General features: G+C 50.4%; 1 pseudogene; it reads right to left on the bottom strand.

Moving 5' to 3' along the window:
• Positions 1-534: 534 nt before the first annotated feature.
• LOC136524248 (L-ascorbate oxidase-like) lies at positions 535-15706 on the bottom strand (annotated as a pseudogene).
• Between the last annotated feature and the right edge of the window lie 4520 nt (positions 15707-20226).

Here is a 20226-nt window from a genome sequence, read left to right as displayed (position 1 = left end):
AGGACTAAGGGGAAGCTTGTGTGCTTCTCGATACCTCGGTAAAAATACCAGAGTCGTCGATGAGAGTTTGCATATCTCTACCTTGCTCTTTAGCTTTCGCATTTACATTGATCGTATTACTTCTTTTGCGGTAGAGATAGCAACACACTAGTAAAACCGTAGTTGCACATTTAGATAGTTTATCTATTGCATAGGTTTTGCTAGGGTTAGAAAAAGAGGCCATAATTTAGAGTTAGAATTTTAAGTTGCCTAATTCACCCCCTTATGCGTCACGGTCCCCTTCAATAGTCATTACATATAATGTAATGTATTTTAGTACAAATTTTAGAAGTCACGATGTACCATATTTTAGGATCGAGCGAGTACCTTTTGATAGTATGGGAACTCTCATGTAGTCATGTTCTCTTTTAACAAACATTTAGCTATACGGACATGCATACTAATTTTCATACACTGCATGTATTAGTGTACCAATGGAACGGACATGCGAGGATCGAAACCAGCATCCAACATCTCCATGAGTCCATGTCATGTTTACGGCGGCGACGACACCACTGGCAGAGCGAGCGGTAGCGCCGCCGTCTTGGCCTCTCTGCACGTGATAGCCTCCCTAGGCACATTGAGCTCCCACAGCTTCTCCATTACTTCTGAAGATGATGCCCATGCCCAAGTGGGGGTGCGGCTCGATGCAGTGGAATGCCCACACGCCCGGGTTGTCTGCCACGAACTAGAGCACCGTCTAGCCATGCGGGAACAACACCACCGTGTTCTACAGCAGCAAGTTCACCGTGTTCAACGTCTTGGAGTCCCTGGCATGGTCGTAGACGCCGTCGCCGTAGTCGAGCACCTAGAAGTCATGGCCGTGCAGGTGCCACACGGATGCGACTTGCTCACACCGTCCTCGAGCGCATTCACGTTCTGTAGCACCACGTCGACGATGGCACCGTATGTGATCCAGAACATGTGGTCGCTCACTGTCGTGGGGCTGCTGGCCTCCGAGGTCTACGCCCCCCGCGGCTTCTTGGCGTCGTAGCCGCGGTTGTAGGAGTCCGACGACTCGGCGGAGGAGTTAAACGAGATGTCTTCGATGCCGTAGAAGTAGGCACTGAGGTAGGGAGTGACCGGGAGCGACAGGGTGACGTGGTTGATGTCCTGCTTGACGTGCCCCTGCACCATGTTCTGCGTGTTGAGCATGGTGATCTACCGGTCCATGGCCACCGGTGGCAGGGGGGGGTTGCCATCATAGGCTTTGTGGGGGTATGGCCCCCGGTATCCATAAGACAAGATATGGGCCGCACCATCAAAGGTGGCCCAACCCACAAGATCAAGGCATGCACGGCGCTGCTCGGCGTGCACCGCAAGTTATTGTATAGTACCAAATTAGATACTTTCCTTGTAGCCCTGCCCTCCAGAGTATATAAGGAGAGGCAGGGGTCCCCTAGTGGACAGATAGATACATCACGATCGATACATCTCAATGCAATACATCAGAACATAGGATGTAGGTATTATGTCATACTAACGGTCAAACCTGTCTAAATCTTGTGTCTTGGTGCTTGCATTACCATCTCGCTCCTGATCTCGCTCACCTCTACGACAAATCTACCATCGTGGGATACCCCTCGGTGGAATACTGAGCATCTTTTGTCAACAGTTGGTGCGCTAGGTAGGGGTATGCGCTTGATCCATGGCGAGCCAGATGGACCTCAAATCAACAGCACGTTCTCGTCATCAATCTCATGGAGATCCATGCCGGTCCACGACGACGATTCATCGCTGGCTACATCAGCCTCCACAACTGTAGATCTGATCTTAGAACCACCTCCGAGGTCACCTTCATCAACAACTCGTCGCCCGCTTCCTCGCTACTAGAGGAGGCAGATCAACAACGACGATTTGATCATATCCATCGATCGGGTCGGTCTAAAACTTACTGATTGCCTCTCCATCGCCGAATTGGCTCTGGACACTCTGGTTCAGCACCGACCACCCTCCGATCAAGATCTATCGAAGGCTACTCAAAAACTCCAGGGGTTACGGCCCTACCCTTTGGGTTCACCAACGTTGTCACCGCTTACCAACATGCCCTAAGGGGCAGATTCGCCAACTAGGTTGAAGACGTCCATCCTCTCGCCGACCAGATAGCGCCATATGCCACCGACTAGACTTTCTGCCTAAAGCTAAGTCACGTTTTAATATTCTTCTAAATATTCTCCAATCATCATTAATCGCCATAATGTTTCTCTGAGCTGTTTTCTCTATGTTTTCTCTCCAAACGATTTTTCGAACCCCCAAACAGTCATGTTGATGCTCGGACGCCTCCAGAGACGGCCCTGTCTCCGGCTCCTCCCTACACATGCACGAGCGTCTGCCCTCTGCGTTATGGGTGGTCGGCAGCGGCTCCTTAGCGACACTTGTTCCTCCTACATGTGCATGGGCTCCGCGCTCCATGTTATGGTTAACAGGCTAGCTAGGGCTGGAGACTCAACTATACACTAACTGTTCAGGCGGTTTATATTAAATACGTCTTCGCTCCAACTGATCGCCAAGCTACATACGCTATTTTTTCTCCGGAGTTCATATATTTTTACATCATGTACTACCCGTTCTACATGTTTGTAGGGTCATCGTCTAGGTGATCGGATCACCTGGTGCTCAGACTTCTCCACCGATCAACTGGTCGGACCGCTTGGTTCATGGACTCCATCGCCGACCAGTTGATCGGACTGTTCGCTAGTCGTTTCTAGTCAATGCTCACTTCGCCGCCGACCAGTTGACCAGATTGTTCATCGCTCGTGCTTCATCGCCAGCGACGCCGGGGACTCCTCGGCTCTTGGTTTCTTCTTGCTTGAGGACTAAGTGGGCACACTTCACTGCACGGACGTCGCCAGCTACGCCGGTGCTTGGACCTCACCAGCTTCACCGAGAACTCCTCGGTGCTCGAACATCATCGCCTATGTCGGGGACTCCTCGGTACTCGGTCATCGCCAGCGACATCGGGGACTCCTCGCTCCTCGGTGCTTGGACATCGCCAGCGACGCTGGGGACTCCTCGCTCCTCGATGCTCGGTCCTCGCCAGCTACGCCGGGGACTCCTTGGTGCTCGAACATCGCCAGCTATGCCGTGAACTCCTCGCTGCTCGGACATCACCAGCTATGCCGGGAACTCCTCGCTGCAAGGACATCACCAGCTACGCTAGGAACTCCTTGCTGCTCGGACATCGCCAGCCTACGCCGGGAACTCCTCGCTGCTCAAACATCACCGCCTACGCCGGGGACTCCTCGGTGCTCAGACATCGCCAGCTACGTCGGGAACTCCTCGGTGCTCGGTCATCGCTAGCGACACTGGGGACTCCTCGCTCCTCGGTGCTCGGTCATCGCCAGGGACTCCTCGCTCCTCGGTGCTCGGACATCACCAGCGACGCCAGGAACTCCTCGCTCCTCGGTGCTCGGACATTGCCAGCGACGTCGGGGACTCCTCGCTCCTCGGTGCTCGATCATCGCCAGTGACACCGGGGACTCCTCACTCCTCGGTGCTCGGTCATCGCTAGCGATGTCGGGGACTCCTCGTTCCTTGATGCTCGGTCATCGCCAGCGACACCAGGGACTCCTCGCTCCTCGGTGCTCGGTCATCGCCAACGACACTAGGAACTCCTCGCTCCTCGGTGCTCGGTCATCGCCAGCGACATCGGGGACTCCTCGCTCCTCGGTGCTCGGTCATCGCCAGTGATGCCGGGGACTCCTCGCTCCTCGGTGCTCGGTCATCGCCAGCGACATCGAGGACTCCTCGGTGCTCGGACATTGCTAGCGACGCTAGGGACTCCTTGCTCCTCGGTGCTTGGTCATCGCCAGCGACGCCGGGGACTCCTCGCTCTTCAGTGCTCGGATAGCACCAGCTATGTTGGGGACTCCCTTGCTGCTCGGATCTTGCTACGTCTCATCGGTGTGCTATCAGGTTGCTCCATGTTGTTTGGATCAGGGGTGCTGATCTTGGGCAGCACGTCGGGGGTCTTGATATGCGCATGTCAGACGACGTCGGCAAGCTTTCAGACTTCTTTTTCTTTGACCCTGCTACAAGATTCATTCTTCATCTTCTAGCAAGCTCAGGGACTAAGTGGGCACACTTCACCTTGCGGTGAATGTGCTTGTTCTCATCTCGAGGCTACTCCCGAGGACTGGCTGCCTGCTTGGCAAGTCTTTTACTTTCTAACCCTGGCACCATGTAACTACGTCACCTACTATCAGGCTCGGGGACTAGCTGTGGGGGTATGGCCCCTGGTATCCACAGGACAAGACATGGACCGCACCATCAGAGATGGCCTAGCCCACAAGATCAAGGCATGCACGGCACTGCTCGGCGTGCACCACAAGTTATTGTATAGTACCAAATAGGATACTTTCCTTGTAACCCTGCCCCTCCAGAGTATGTAAGGAGAGGCAGGGGTCCCTAGTGGACAGATAGATACATCACAATCGATACATCTCAATGCAATACATCAGAACACAGGATGTAGGTATTATGTCATACTGATGGCCGAACCTGTCTAAATCTTGGGTCTTGGTGCTTGTATTACTATCTCGCTCCTAATCTCGCTCACCTCTATGACAAATCTACCATCGTGGAATACCCCTCGGTGGACTGCCGAGCATCTTTTGTCGACAGGCTTTGATCCTATAGGTGAACTCCTTGCTGCGTGTGACGTTGTCCCAGGCTGGTCTCTCTAGAGGCATGCCCGTCGGCCAGCTGCCCAGCTTGCTGTTGGTGTAGTTTAGGATGGCCAGCACCGACGGTGTCTTGGGTCTTCGCCCTCTCACGCCCATGGAGATCCAATACGACGACGCTCGCCGGTCCGTCTTTAGCAGCACGGAGTAGCTCTCGCCAGAGTAGATGTCGATGTTGTCGACATCAAATGGCGCCACGAAGCTGCCGCGTCGGCCTCAACCACTGTCAGCTTGTGCTACAAAAGCACAGTAGCCACGTATTTAAAGCACACACATGCATGCGTGCACGCTCGATAGTGGGTCCATTTTCTTTTGCAATGGAGTGTACACGTACGTTTAATGGTGTCGGTGCAAAAAGTGACCAACTAGTGAATATTTGTAGTTTTGTTGTACGTTGTGATCGTAGGTGGCCTAGCACTCAATGACACAAGATTTATACTGGTTTGGGCAACGTGACCTACGTCCAGTCGGGGTCGGTCGGTGACTTTATTCCTGAGCCTAGGTGCTCAAAGTCTATAGTGGGGTTACAAATGAGAGGGAGAAAGATGGGGTGTACAAGAGGTCCGGTCGGCTCTGGTCAGAAGGGCCGAGAGTGATAGGAACTTCGCTATGAGCTAAGTGTTCAAGCGGATGCTTGAGGTCTGAACCTGGTGGTTCTATGGTTGTGAGCTATCGATCTAAGGAACTCTGGCCTACTGGAATCGGTCTCCTTTTGTTGGAGGAAGCGCACCCCCTTTTATAGATGAAGGGGGCGGCTTCACAAGTGAGAGGGTGAGGGTACGTATGCTGCCGAGCCTTGTTGCTCATGCCTACCAAGCCTTGTTGCCCACACCAGTGGGTACAAGATAGTGGTAGGCGCCTACAACACTGTTGCTGTCACTGTAGAATGTCAGATGCACACGGGAGGTCATGCTGCCTTTTTCAAGGATGGTGGACGTCGGTACCTATAAATACTGTTTGATGCCTAGAGTCATGTGAGGAGTCTCGCTATGTTCACCCGGTACGGTAAATCTAGGTGCCCATACCGCTATCGATGTCCAGAGACACGCGGGGGGCCTTATCGTATGGGAGTTTTAGCAGCCCCTACAATACGGTAGAGGGAGATGTCGGCGCCTACAATGCTGTTTGAGTCAGGGTGGCTGCAGAGTACTATTCCGTGTAGGGTATGGTCCCTGGTACAGTGGTTTTGACTTGTGAGCCTTGCCTTGCCTTTCTCCGCACGTCTTCTGGTTCCTACCAAACGGGCGCCCCCGATCATATGGCTCCAGTCGGCTCTGAGTGCGCCGGTCGGAGAAGAGCGGTGAGCAAGGTTCCTACGAGCCCTGGTTGGAGGGACGTGGGGTCAGAGTCAGAAGTAGGGCTTTGGGCCAGGCCTTCCAATCAGAGAGGGCGTCCGGAGGCGGCTGGAGGCCAAAGCGAGTGCTTCGATCGGAGTGGTGGGCCCAAGGGGTCGATGAGCGGGCGCCACTCCTTTCGATCCAGACCTTCCGGTCGGCGACTGGGCCATCCTTCTGGCCTGTTGTATTTAGACTCTTGCGCCGAGCCTTGGCGTGGAAGCCGGTCCCCGAGGGACCCCGGGTTTATGAACCCGACAGAAGTCCCCGAGCCAACGGGCGATTCGGGTCAAATTGTTTGGGGGATTTTTGTCTTGCCGATGGGTGCATGCGAGCGCACCCACGGGTGTAGCCCCCGGGCGGTTCAGGCAGAACCGTCTAGGGGTGTTGTTCTGGTGGGCACGTGTTTTTAGTCTGAGACAGAATTTTATCGCTCGAGGCATCGTTGTGCAGCCGAGGTAGTTTTTTAGTTTGTTTTGAGAGATTGAGTGAGAGGGAGCTTGTGGATCCCGGCATCGGTGCGCGCCATGGGATCGAGCGAATCGGAGTTGTGTTTTGGACGAGACAGAGCTCACTGATCCTAGCGTCGATGTGCGCCATGGGATCGAGTGAGGGAGTCCATGTTTGGACGAGATAGAGCTCGCTGATGCTGGCGTCGATGTGCGCCGTGGGATCGAGCGAGTCAGAGTCACGTTTGGACGAGACAGAGCTCACTGATCCTGGCGTCGATGCGCGCTGTGGGATCGAGTGAGGGAGTCTATGTTTGGACGAGACAAAGCTCGCTAATGCTGGCGTCGATGCACGTCGTGGGATCGAGTGAGTCGGAGTCGCGTTTGGACGAGACAGAGCTCACTGATCCTGGCGTCGATGCGCACCATGGGATCGAGGGAGGAAGCCCATGTTTGGATGAGACAGAGCTCGCTGATGCTGGCATCGATGCGCGCCATGGGATCGAGCAAGTCGGAGTCGCGTTTGGACAAGACAGAGCTCGTTGATGCTAGCGTCGATGCGCGCCGTGGGATCGAGCGAGTCAAAGTCGCGTTTGGATGAGACAGAGCTCACTGATCCTGGCGTCGATGCGTGTCGTGGGATCGAGGGAGGGAGTCCATGTTTGGATGAGACAGAGCTCGTTGGTGCTGGCATCGATGCGCGTCGTGGGATCGAGCGAGTCAGAGTCGTGTTTGGATGAGACAAAGCTCGCTGATGCTGGCATCGATGCACGTCATGGGATCAAGCGAGTCGGAGTCTGTGTTTGGATGAGATAGAGCTCACTGATGCTAGCATCAATGCGTGCCATGGGATCAAACGAGTCGGAGTCACGTTTGGATGAGACAAAGCTCACCAATCCTGGCATCGACACACGCCGTGGGATCGAGCGAGTCAGAGTCGCGTTTGGATGAGACAGAGCTCACTGATCCTAGCGTCGATGCGCGCCGTGGGATCGAATGAGGGAGTTCATGTTTTGGATGAGCCAGAGCTCACTAATCCTAGCGTCGATGCGCGTCGTGGGATCGAGTGAGGGAGTCTATGTTTTGGATGAGCCAGAGCTCGCTGATGCTAGCGTCGATGCACATCGTGGGATTGAGCGAGTCAGAGTCATGTTTTCGACGAGCCAGAGCTCGCTGATGCTGCCATCGATGCGCACCATGGGATCAAGCGAGTCGGAGTCATGTTTTGGACGAGACAGAGCTCATTGATCCTAGCATCGATGCACGCCGTGGGATCAAGTGAGGGAGTCCGTGTTTGGACGAGACAGAGCTCGTTGATGCTGGCATCGATGCGTGCCATGGTATCGAGCGAGTCGGAGTCGCGTTTGGATGAGATAGAGCTCACTGATCTAGGCATCGATGCACGCCATGGGATCGAGTGAGGGAGTCCATGTTTGGACGAGATAGAGCTCGCTGATGCTGGCATCGATGCGCGCCGTGGGATCGAGCAAGTCAGAGTCGCGTTTGGATGAGACAGAGCTCACTGATCCTGGCGTCGATGCGTGCCGCGGGATCGAGGGAGGGAGTCCGTGTTTGGACGAGACAGAGCTCACTGATGCTGCCATCGATGCATGCCATGGGATCGAGCGAGTTGGAGTCATGTTTGGACGAGACAGAGCTCACTGATCCTGGCATCGATACACACCGTGGGATCAAGTGAGGGAGTCCATGTTTTGGACGAGCCAGAGCTCACTGATCCTAGCGTCGATGCGCGCTGTGGGATCTAGTGAGGGAGTCCGTGTTTTGGATGAGCTAGAGCTCGCTGATGCTGGCATCGATGCGCGCCGTGGGATCGAGCGAGTCAGAGTCATGTTTTGGACGAGCCAGAGCTTGCTGATGCTGGCGTCGATGCGCGTCGTGGGATCGAGCGAGTTGGAGTCATGTTTTGGATGAGACAGAGCTCACTGATCCTGGCGTCGATGCGCGCCGTGGGATTGGGTGACGGAGTTAGTTTGGACAAACCATGGCATCGGTGCGTGCTGTGGTTTCTAAATAGCTAGTTTAGGGGTCGGACGAGACCGAGACCGTGGGTCCTGGCATCGGTGCGCGCTGTGGGACCGAGCGGGTCAGAGTCATGGATCCCGGCCTCAGCACAGCCTAGGCGGTCGAGGTAGTTAGTTTTCACGCGAGTTCGGAGTCGTGGTCCCTGGATTTTTGGAGCGCAGTCAGAAGTGAAGACTAGCTCGGTGAGTTCACTAACGGGTGTGATCGAGCGGAATCTGGGTCCGTCGTTCATGACGGGGTCGGCATAGCCCTCTTGTGACATTCCACTACTCCTTTACCTACAACCCGACAGATGCCTAGGTTGTTCTGGAGACCGACCCAGGTGGCCTAACGGCCTCCCCTTGATGGAGATTTTGTGGGCCCGGCGAGAGGTTCAGGATCAAACAAGAAGGTTGAGATAACCTAGTCTGCCGGACCGGGTGAGGGCCGCACGGTGCTCATCTATTGTTTTCTCCCCTAGCTCTGTTGGTTGCTCATGTTGGATGAGGCAACCACCGCTTCATGACGCAACACATAGCGTTCTGATGCATTTCGCTGCACGTGCGATGCTTAGTTCTCGAGCCCCCGGGCGGTTCAGGGCCCAAATCATCCGAGAGGCATAGGCATATGGAATGAATGCAAGTATGGATGTATGAAATGATTGTAAGGAAATGGAGGGGGTTGGTAGTGCTCACTTTGATGGCTTAAGTGACGGGGTTTAGAGAGCTTCAGTCAGAAATGTCCGACCGGGACCTACGCTAGTCAATTGTGGGTGAGCCCTTGTGTGAACAGTTTTTGTATTAATGAACGCATGCTCACCTTGATGACCTGAGTGACGGGGTTCGGAGAGCTTCAGTTGGAAATGTCCGACCGGGACATTGATGACCTGAGTGACGGGGTTTTGGAGAGCTTCAGTCGGAAATGTCCAACCGGGATCCGCGCTTGTCGTTCGTGATGGAGTCGGCATGGCCTACATGGGGTGTCCCTTCGCTTCCAACCCATTGCGCTTGACGAAGCCGAGGGAGCAGAACCGTGCGAATCCCTTGCGGTCGCAGTAGTATTTGCAGTAGTAGAAAATGTAAAAGTTAAGTTTGTGGGGGAGCCCCATGTAAATATTACTGTGTGTTTAATGACTACCGTCAGGTTTGTTTTTTGTGATGGAATTGCTCCGTTTGGGGGAGCATGTTCCCTTTCGTTCCTTAGTTTTCTCTTAGAATAATTTTGTTTTTTATTCTTTCTTTCTCGTACCTACCTATTTGTCCCATAGGCCGCGACCTTGGGAGCTCGGGGCGTGGCCCGCGAGGCTCGGTTGCTCGTAACCGTAGGGAAAGGCGGGGTGCGATCGGTTGGAATGTTTTTGAAGCAAAGCTACGTAAAGCAAAACTAAGGAACAAACTATCCCGTTGGTTGGGTAGGAAGGAATTCCACCATAGGTAAACAAAATAGGGAGGTAGTCATTAAGCATAATGATAGTAGTGTACCCTAGTGGAGCCCCTGAGCACCCCGGGCAAAAAAGTGTTCGGGTTGGGGCGCTTTTGTAGGAGCATATACTAAGTAAACAGTGGTAAGATTGAAGCTTAGGAAAAACGACATAGCTGTTCCAGTAGTTCAGAGAGATGGGCGTCGTTGTCGTCCTTTGGTCGGTAGGCGTCCAGTCGGATCACTTCAACCTTCAGTCATATGGATCCTCACCCGCTACACCCCCTTCTTTGGTCGTTGCTTCCTCACCTGTCTCTTGGTGTCTATCCTGAGTGATTCGATCGACTCAGGGGGTTGGATGGTTTCTCGACGGAGATTTCATTTTTTGTCTCCCCAGGTCTGTCCTGGGGAAGTGGGGAGCCACCCGCGTGCGGTGGTGCTTCGGTTCCTGTGCTCATCGTGTGGTAGTGGTTGATCATGTGGTAGTGGTGGGCCATGGCCAGGCCACGTCCCTTCTGATCAGGAGCCATTCCATCGGGCAGAGCACATTTCATTGGTTAGGGCACGTCTTATCTACATTAAATGGAAAAGAGAGAGGTTCTCGCTCCATCGTTCCAGCTTCCCCGATCGACGCATCCTTCTCTAACCGCCGTTCCCTTTTCCTTAAGTAGGAGAAGGGAGAGAGTTTTCATTCTGTTCTTTTACCTATTCTTCATCTGCTGCCACGGTAATGTCGGACTAGAGGTCGTCCACCGTGAGGGCGTCAGTAGATGCCACCAGGCCGGTTTAATAGCTTGCAGAATATAAGTAGTTAGTAAATGTGAAAAGTTTAAGTTCGTGGGGGAGCCCCTGTGTAAAATGTTCGTGTGTGTTTTAATGACTGCAATCGGTTTTTGTTTTTGTGATGGAGTTGCTCCGTTCGAGGGAGCTTGTTCCCTTTTGTTCCTTAGTTTTCCCTTAGCATAATTTTGTTTTTTTATTTCTTTCTTTCTCGTACCTGCCCATTTGTCCCGTAGGCTACAACCTTGTGAGCCCAGGGCGTGGCCTGCAAGGCTCAGCCGCTCGCAACCGTAGGAAAAGGCGGGGTGCGATCAGTCGGAATGTTTTAAAGTAAAGCTACGTAAGGTAAATCAAAGGAACAAACTGCCCTTTTGTTCGGGTAGGAAGGAGTTTCTCCATATGAAAGTAAAAGAGTACTCAAAGTAAAAGCAAAACAGAGGGGTAGTAGAGCCCCATAGTGGAGCCGCCGAGCGCCCCGAGCCGAAAAGTGTTCAGATCGGGGTGCTTTTATAGGAGCGTTCGCTAAGTAAACAAAGGTAAGACTGAAACTTAGGAAAAGAAAAAACGACATAGCTATTCCAAGGTGCTCGGAGAGAGCGTTGTCGTTGTTGTCCTTCAGTTGGTAGGCGTTCGGTCGGATCACTTCATCCTTCAGTCGTCTGGATCTTTGCCCACTGCGCCCCCTTCTTCGGTTGCTGTCTCTTCGCCTTTTTCTTTCCTTGGCATGCCAGTCTACCTCAGCAGGCGCTTGAGGAGCTGGCAGTCCTTGTAGAGATGATTGACGGGATAGTCGTGGTTGGTGCAGGGCTCTCCATCAGCTCATGAAAGTGGTCTAGAGGGTCTTGCTGGGGCTGAGTGCCCGCGTGATCCGCCGCGGCGACCAACGCAAAGTTGGCCGGTCGGCGGCAATTCTTTCTGTTCTTTTTTCCTCTCTGCGTGGAGGGGCCCTCATCTTGATCCTGGTGCTTGGCCTTACCTTTGCCGCGGCCTCCGTTGAAGCGCGGTGGGAACGGCGCTTGCTGGAGGTGTTGGACAAAGGTCCGTGGTCCTAGGCTGTCAGGGCTAGGACTCCGGTCGACGCTGCGCATATCTCGGTTCGGCCCGAGCTGCGCGTGGATAGGCGGTCGGCACGGAGCAGTCGTCAAGTCGAGGTGAGGTGCCATTGCGGCTTCCTGGGCCGCACTCTGTGGTTGTTGTGGTGATAGGGTGTAGTGCCCCATCTACTGTGTCCCTATTCCCCGGACGGGGAGCGAGGTCATGAGTCGGCGTCGCGATATGGAGCACTCTACTTGTTGAACGGCGGTGGTCTCCACTAGTGCCTGGAGGTTACGGTGGATCGCCTATTCACGAGGGTCGTTCGGTTCGGACAGGCCACGCATAAGCATTGCCGCGGCGGTGATGTTCTGGTTCACCCGAGCAAAGTGTGGGGGATCGTTCCCTCTGTCCATGGTGTTGTGCTCGACCTGATGGGTGCGCCCCCGGGCGCCGCTTGCCGATCTATGCACGCGGGGCGCAGTGTGGTGCGCCGGGCGTGCCGGCGCAGTTGGTGGCTGATGCAGCCACCGTTGTCGTAGTTCATCCCTGTGCTCAAGTGTGAGCTCGGGGGTCTCCGCGTGAGGGCCCGGAGAGGTGTGAGTCCATGAGGACTCCGCTTTCGTCGATGGGTATCTCGAAGGGTCTGCCATGGCGCACTCCCGGGACGGACGGTGGCTAGGTGCCATGTTGCCGATGCTAGAGTCGTCACTCTCATCATCGTTATCCATGAGGTCAAGGAAACAGGTGGGAGCATAGCTCGCCATTCCCATGAATTTGGATGCGAGAGGGGGCGACGTAGGCATCCTTCGGAGCCCCCGGGCGTATGCGTCCGCGGAAGACGCGAGGCCGTAGAGGAACCGATCGTACGGCGGTTGCGTTGGGGACAACGGGGTTTCGCCGGGTAATCGGCGGAAGATAAAGAATAGTAAGTAAATAACAGCGTGTATATTACTCACAGTGGGGTTTGAGCAGAGAGTTTGCTCGGAAAGAAGTGCAGATGCCATGTCGTCGAAGTCGCGCGTCCCGGAGTTGATGGAGGACGTCCCTCCGATGGGTGTCGGGTCACGAGCCTCCTCGCGGAGGTGTAGTACGCCGAGTCGGTCGGCGATGAAGTCCATGCTTCCGAAGAGGAAGGCATGGGATGGCTCAAAGATGGGTGGAACATGCATCCCAGTGGGTGAGAGTGCGGAAAACTCCAGCGAGCCGAAGCGAATCGTATCGCCCGAGCCCGCCATGGCGAGGGTGGCGGAAAAGTGGGCCATCCGATGACCAAAAAGTGTTGAACGTACAACGTCTTCCCCACGGACGGCGCCAACTGTCGGTGCAGAAATTGACCAACTAGTGAATATTTGTAGTTTTGCTATACGTTGTGATCGGAGGTGGCCTAGCACTCAATGACACATGATTTATACTGGTTCGGGCAATGTGCCCTACGTCCAGTCGGGGTCGATCGGTGACTTTATTCCTGAGCCTAGGTGCTCGAAGTTTGTAGTGGGGTTACAAACGAGAGGGAGAAAGATGGGGTGTACAAGAGGTCCGGTCGACTCCGGTCGGAAGGGCCGAGAGTGACAAGAACTTCGCTATGAGCTAAGTGTTCAAGCGGATGCTTGAGGTCTGAACCTGGTGGTTCTGTGGTTGTGAGCTATCGATATAAGGAACTCTGGCCTACTGGAATCGGTCTCCTTTTGTTGGAGGAATGGCACCCCCTTTTATAGATGAAGGGGACGGCTTTACAAGTGAGAGGGTGAGGGTACGTATGCTGCTGAGCCTTGTTGCCCACACCGGCGGGTACAAGATAGTGGTAGGCGCCTACAACACTGTTTCTGTCACTATAGAATGTCAGATGCACTCGGGAGGTCGTGCTGCCTTTTTCAGGGATGGTGGACGTCAGTACCTGCAAATACTGTTTGATGCCTAGAGTCATGTGATGAGTCTCGCTATGTTCACCCGGTACGGTAAATCTGGGTGACCATACCGCTATCGATGTCCAGAGACACGCGGGGGGCCTTACCGTATGGGAGTTTTAGCGGCCCCTACAATACTGTAGAGGGAGATGTCGGCGCCTATAATACTGTTTGAGTCAGGGTGGCTGTAGAGTACTGTTCCATGCAGGGTATGGTCCCTGGTACAGTGGTTTTGACTTGTGAGACTTGCCTTGCCTTTCTCCACACATCTTCTGGTTCCTACCGAACGGGCGTCCCCGGTCGGATGGCTTCAGTCGGCTCTGAGTGCGCCGGTCGGAGAAGAGCGGTGAGCAGGGTTCCTACGAGCCCCGGTTGGAGGGACGCGGGGTCGGAGTCAGAAGTAGCGCTTTGGGCCAGGCCTTCCGATCGGAGAGGGCGTCCGGAGGTGGCTGGAGGCCGAAGCGAGTGCTCCGATCGGAGTGGTGGGCCCAAGGGGTCGATGAGCGGGCACCGCTCCTTTCGGTCCAGACCTTTCGGTCGGCAACTGGGCCGTCCTTCCGGCCTGTTGTATTTAGACTCTTGGGCCGAGCCTTGGCGCGGAAGCCGGTCCCCAAGGGACCCCGGGTTTATGAACCCGACAAATAGATTTTGCTTATCATTACCCCTTGGACCTGCACCTTGAGAGCGGAGAGGGAGATGGTGCTGGCGATCCTGAGCCTGTACGTCTTGCCGGGGTCCACGTCGACGACCACCGGCTTGCACAGCTGGCTGCTCTCTCAGAAGGGACCGTACTCGCTTCGCCGGATGAGCTTGCAGTTACCTGAGGCTCGCCGACCCACTACCAGTGCTATGCGGCGGATTCAGGAAAAATTTTAAGAGAGACTGAATAAAAGTGCGACAGCAACGTATCTTCGACGACTGCTCGATCTTAAGTCTCAGCTCCACATATACGATAAAACTTTGCTAAAAATTCATGAACCTCATAGGGCTCTGAGGGCTCCGGTGCATCCCAAAGTGGCCGTGGTAGAAGAAGGTTCCCGACTGCAATAATATAATAATGACGTTTTTGGCCGGTTGACCACATATACGTATCGTCAGTGACGCGTGGACTGGCGGTTTATATATATAGTAGGATGATTTGTTACCTTGTCAGCTAGGAACTCGTAGGTGAACGTCACCCCTGAGTTGATTGGGCACTGCGATATCGACGCAGTTCCATCAGCCCACGGTGTGCCGATCTGCATGCACATGGGACAGATGCTAGTTAATTTTGTGACAGCTATATGTCGCTACTAGGTGTACACAGCTACACAGATATATAGGGTGCTCGAGACTGCTTCACAAACTATGTCCTACAAACTCTATTATAGAACGGTTTTATAAAAAACTAGAGTTTATGAAGCATCTCTTTAGGTGATTTTATAATTCTATTTTTTTTCTCAAACCGAGTGCGTGAAGCTAAAACCGTTTAACTAAAAAAACATTGAGGAAACAGTCCCAAACACCCCGTAGTCATCAGCTGTCTGATTCCATGCCAATGGATGACGACCCCCTAGTGTGTAGGCTGTTGGTCACCTCGACCCTGATCAGGTCGCCGGCGTTGGCACTGATCGTGGGGCCGGGGAACCTGCCGTTGATCCCGATCATCACGCTCTGCTGGCAGTCCGGCGCCCACATGATGTACTCCACGTCCCACTTGAAGTTCCGAGTCACCGGAGCTGTAGAAGAAGGGGATGGGGCTGCAGCCGCAGCGACAGACTGGGCAGAGACTGACATCAGCAACAAAGGAGCAGTTGCATTGCTAAAGAGACATTGTCTTATAATCTGTAGCGTTCAGTTTTTTTTAGTTCGAACAGTGTTTTTCTCTCACAATAAATTAGTCGGAACAATATTTCATCTTGTTTTTTCAGCAAAGCTAACGGGACTTGTGGAGCTCATCTTAGCTCGAAGTGGGTTTTCCAGAGCTCAGGAGCGAGCAGTACCGTGGTTGGGATGGGGCGTCAACCATTTATAGGCAATGACGAGGCCATGTACGCCGTCATGCACTCTACTACAAAATAAAAATGATTTTAAGAAACAATCATAATCAATCGCAGAGGTCGTTCCTTTATAACCGCCTCTACTTCTTCCTTCGACTCATACTCATAGAGACGGTTATACAATCGCCTTTAAAGATAGATAAAAATCAATTAGTTTTAAAATATGAACATTCACTGTAAAATTAGCAAATAGTAACTTCGAGCTCGGTAACTCTAGCCTCATAGGGAAGCTTAAACTATTTTGTATGAAAAATGCTATCATCTATAAAGTTTTAGATTTCTTTGAGCTCTATAAATTTGATATCGACTTAATTTGTAAAAATTATGGAACTTTTTTTAATGAATCGGGCAGGATTATGAAACTTCTCCGCTACACCTATTTTAGAAGCAGCCTACATTGACAGCCACTTCTAGAAATAAGATTTATACATAAAAAAGACCCACCTCTGAAGATGGTTAGTGACCACATGCCATTACACTTTTTTGTGGCCCTAGAAAGAACTGAGATAGGTTAAGTGCAACTATATATGAGAGCGACGGTCACCATGTATATTCCTATGGTCAATAACTACTGGAGGTGCACATATGGTTGTGTGTAATGCACGCGCGTTTATAAAGATATGTCGTCGATAACTACTGGACTACTGGAGGTGCACAATCCTGTAGCTGTATACGAGTATCGATGTCTCGTTTTTGCGCACGTGCACAAGTGGTAACTATAAAGCTGGTACACTGCTGATGCCATTGCTATCTATTATCTATTATTATTTTTCATTTTGTGAAACGGATCGTTCGTTGTTTACTTATCGGAAAGAAATCTACAAAGTGTAGTGGCATATGAAATCATGCAATGTCTGGATTCAAGTTGTCCACACAATTTAGGATTGGCGATCAACCTTGTGCATATGCAGCGGTAATTTTTTTTTTGTGACCGAATCGATAAGAGAGTCCCCTACCTATTTTTTTGTTTTTCCATTAAATGAAAGAATATTTATGTACATGACAAAAAAAGGAATAAACAAAAATACAAGAAGAGACAAAATACAAGGCAGCTAGGCCCAAATGAAAGGAGAAAAACATGTCAGGAGTAGCTATCTCTCCACAAACTAAGTGAGGTCTATCTGTTTGGCTTGGCTTTGGTGCCCACCAGACCAAGCTCCTCCTTGAAGCGTCTCTTCCAAATGTTGATGTTGATCTATCCATTGTCAAAGATGACTCTATTTCTTGTGGTCCAAATAATCCAGCAGGCAGTAATGACTATTTCCCTAAAATTAGCATTACCAAAGTTTTCTCTAGCTTGTAAAATCATATCTAGAGCACGGACATTAAGGTTCCAATTGATTGGGATAGTGGACCAATAATCTCTGCTGAATGGGCATTCAAAAAATAGATGGAAGCAAGTTTCCTCACAATTTAGATTACACAGGACACAGTGGTAGCTATCCAAATGCATATTTTTCCTTCTGAGGAGGTTTCTGGTATTCAATCTATCTCTAAGAAGAAGCCAGAAGAAGAACTTGTGCTGTCCCAGATTGCTTGAGGCCCATAGCCATCTGAAAAGAGGAGAGGCTGCAGTGTTGCCAACTAGTGCACCATAAGCTTTCTTGCTACTGAATCTAGGGGAACCCCAATTATAAGTCCAAGTGTCATTACCATTTTCATCCCAATTTCTTCCTTGTATCAAATTTTGAATTTCTTGGAATTGAGCTTCAGCTAGTTGAGAAAGAGGCAAACTAATCAGTCTATCATCTTCTTGATTCAGGAAGTAACTGATGGAGCATTTTGGTTCCTTGTGAAGGAGAACAGTTCAGGGAACTGAGTTTTCAACAATTGACCTATGCAATTATCTGACCAGAACATTATGGTGTTACCTCTGTGTGCTGAGCATATAGCCAGGTTCTGAAACTTTCTAAAAAGCTTTAAGATGTCCTTCCACCAAAATGATCCAATTGGGCTTTTAGCTTGAGGGGGTGTTTGATTGTTGGAATAAAAGGCAAACCAGGTTAGCTTTACCCAAGGGATGTCATGATTGTTATAGAATTTGTCCAAAAATTTCATCAGCAAGGCTTCATTTTGACTCTGGATGTCAATGATGCCTAACCTTGATCTTTTGGTTTGCAAGCAAATTCCCATGCAACTAGGCATCTCCCTCTTCTGTTGATATCCCCTTTACTCCAAAGGCAATGTTTCCTAAAAATGTCAATCTGTTTTATGACCTGGGGAGGGATTTTCAGACTACACATGTAGAAAGTTGGAAGAGCTAAAAATACAGAGTTCACTAGGATGAGTTTCCCATATAAGAGAGGAACTTACTAACACCTGATAATCTTCTCTCAATTTTTGTAAGAAGTGGAGTGAATTCAATAAGAGATGGCTTAGTAGTCCCTAGGGGCAGTCCTAGATAGGTGAAAGGCATACCACCAACTTTGCATCCAAAAGTATTAGCTAGGTGTGTGGCCCTGCTGTCATTCATATTAATAGGTACCAAGAATGATTTTACAAAATTGACATGTAATCCTATGGAATCTGAAAAAGACCTGAGGAGACCTTTGAGATTGAAAAGTACTCTTGCATCACCTGGTATAATAAGAAGGGTATCATCTGCACATTGCACTATAGGGTAATCAGCTTCAAAGGAATCACTGATGGGGTGTTTGATAATCCCAGAGAGCCAAGCTTTGTTAATAATAGACTGAAGAAGGTCTGCTACTAAAACAAACAAGAGTGGGGAGAGTGGATCTCCTTGTGTAGCACCCGATTTTAAGAACAAAACCAGATACGCACCATATGCGAGCCCAGGAAGTCAAATCTCACATATAGCTACAAATAAGGGTAATATCGAAATACAATGCTCAATATATAACATACTTAGTATAAATGATATAATCTTAAACAGAAAACAACGGAAAGACAACTCCGATCTTCGGGTGAAAACTCCAATTCCACAGGGATAACTGATTGGTTGATCACAAGCCTAATTTCTCCAAACTCTAGCAATCTGGTACCCATCCGGGATTTTTATCCAAATAATTGAAAAGTAAAGCAAGCATAAGTACACGTCGTACTCAACAAATATAACATGGGGTTCATGAGGCTCAAAAGGCTGACACTAGTTTAACTGTGATTAGCTTTTAATTGTCACAATTTTAGCAATTGAGTAGCAACAAGTTTATCACTAGCCCATGTAAACACATGATCAGGTAAACATGAATAATGAATAGTATAAACAATTGACCATTAGTAAGCATCTTTATCATCCGTATCATCAGTGTTCATCATCTATTCCGTAAGGGTCCAAGACCGCTCGTGACTATGAGCACGACTGATATACCAGTTTTACACTCTGTAGAGGTTGTACACTTTCACTGTGAGTCATGATTTACCCTTTCGCCCGAGGCGGCCAACCTCTTGACCCACTATCAAGGAAGGTCGGCAGGGTTCACTATGAAGTCTTTCAAAGGTTCGTCTAACAAGTTAGGGCCATTAGATTCACTCGGCAAACAGATGTAGAGCCCCCCTTCCTGATGGCATAATGACACGCAGCCTATACACAAGGGGACAGAGGCCGCACTATACCCGATTCGGCAAGCCATTCTTACGCCAATAAAGGTAACCACTAACAAGCTAGAAAAGGTCCTCATACTGAGCTAAAGTCAGAGCCATATAGCCCTCATAGCTGTATTGTAAGTCCCGTATGTTCACTTACAGATAAGTTCTTAGGAAGAGGAATCTAGAGCACCATAATAATAGCCCAGTGCTCTAGCCTCCTTGTTCTATGTTGCTAAAAAGCATCTTTTAGTGTTTATTGCATAATCCATTAGTCAAGTTACAAGATCATGGCTTTAGTTTGAGCACTAGCATCATACTACCCAATGCATAAACCCATAATAATTAAGGTACATGTTAACAAAGTACTGAGAAATCCTTAGTGATTGTCAAGGTAGACACATGCAGCATGAATTACATGATTAAAGGTGTATAGGACAACAAGGAAGATCCCATGCTATACTTGCCTTAAACTCGGATCCTTCTTCAAGTTCAAAACTTCAAAGGAACTCCTTCTTGATCAACACGTAAAGCTCACCGACTAGACAAGATCATAAAGCAGCACACAAGCATCCATGCAATCATACACGAAACAAACAATAGAATTAAATTAGAACAGTACACCAAACATCATAAAAAGTAAGTAAAAAGGTTTTAAAGACGTTCTACACGTTGCTACGAATACACAGGCGCGAAAAGCACTCTAATTGGAGCTATAACGAAAAAGTTATGAATTAAACAAGATTTCCTTTAAAATAATAGATTAAATCTAACCTCGAATTTCAAAAGTTGAAATTATATTTAACAGTAAGATAAACATGTAGATTACATAATTACGAATCTAACGCAACCTGAATGAATCAAATCGGAGTTAAAACAAAGATTTTATAGCCTAAAGAAAACTAGTGGCAAAACTGTAAATAGATGAAAGCGTATTTTGAATCTACTAGAAAGAAACTACGCTTTCAGAATATGAA

The sequence above is a fragment of the Miscanthus floridulus genome, chromosome 18 (genome assembly GCF_019320115.1).
Source record: "Miscanthus floridulus cultivar M001 chromosome 18, ASM1932011v1, whole genome shotgun sequence".
In the NCBI taxonomy this organism is placed as follows: domain Eukaryota; kingdom Viridiplantae; phylum Streptophyta; class Magnoliopsida; order Poales; family Poaceae; genus Miscanthus; species Miscanthus floridulus.
This window is presented reverse-complemented; position numbering and strand designations above follow the sequence as displayed.